A 790-nucleotide genomic window follows, 5' to 3' on the forward strand; every position below is an offset into this window, starting at 1 on the left:
AGATTTTTATCTCCTCCCTGTGTTTCAGAATGGCATGCCTGCTGAAGTTTTCTTTTTTTGGTAAAGAAGTTTCTCCACACCATTTCCATTGAATTGTTTTGATTCCCTGCCTCTTTTTGGACAGCCTAGGTTAATATCAGAGATGCACATTACCTGGTGAATCTGTATGTGAACCTAGTTGAGCCCCAGAAAGGCAGTGCAACAACAGAAGCCTCTAGCAGGAAGAAGGCCCTGCTGGACAAGCAGCCGGAGTGAGAATCAAAACAGGATCACAGGGACAGACTCTCCACAATCCATGTGACATTGGTAAGGCTTTTTCCATTCCATGTTAAAATATGGTTATGTTGAGACTATAGAGTACAATTTATTTTGATTCTGGCTTAGTAGCCATAGCATTAAAAAACAAACAAACTTGGATTCTAAAGTTAGGAAAGAATTAAATATGTTAAACTCCTGTAAAGAAATTATATGAATGGGTATAATGATGTCTACTTATGGAAGACTTGTAGGTAACAGCCAACTGCCTGATTGAAGAAATCCTTGAAAAGTACCCTATTCAATAGGTAGCCATTGTGTCCAAATATCTGGCCACTAAGTTCATCCTCTTAATGAGGTCATTGTGGTGTCTGAGTGGAGACACTAAGCCCAGTATCTGTGGTTGCCTTGCGTAGATAGGGCAGTTTTAAGGCGTTAAAAGATTACTTGAGAATAAATCTTGAGAGGCTCCAATGTATTAAAGTATCCAATAACATAAATGATGTCCCCCTGACATACTCACCAACATCTCCGC

At 39.6% G+C, this 790-nt stretch overlaps 1 long non-coding RNA gene across 1 annotated transcript in view; it reads left to right on the forward strand.

Annotated features, from left to right (window-relative positions):
- The window catches only part of LOC102769238, a 2675-nt gene extending 2374 nt beyond the window's left edge, over positions 1-301 (forward strand). The window contains exon 3 of the long non-coding RNA XR_435997.2: positions 125-301. This is a non-coding gene — a long non-coding RNA (uncharacterized LOC102769238). The remainder of the gene's footprint in view (positions 1-124) is intronic.
- Positions 302-790: the final 489 nt, after the last annotated feature.

This window comes from Myotis davidii, unplaced genomic scaffold, assembly GCF_000327345.1.
Source record: "Myotis davidii unplaced genomic scaffold, ASM32734v1 scaffold624, whole genome shotgun sequence".
NCBI lineage: Eukaryota > Metazoa > Chordata > Mammalia > Chiroptera > Vespertilionidae > Myotis > Myotis davidii.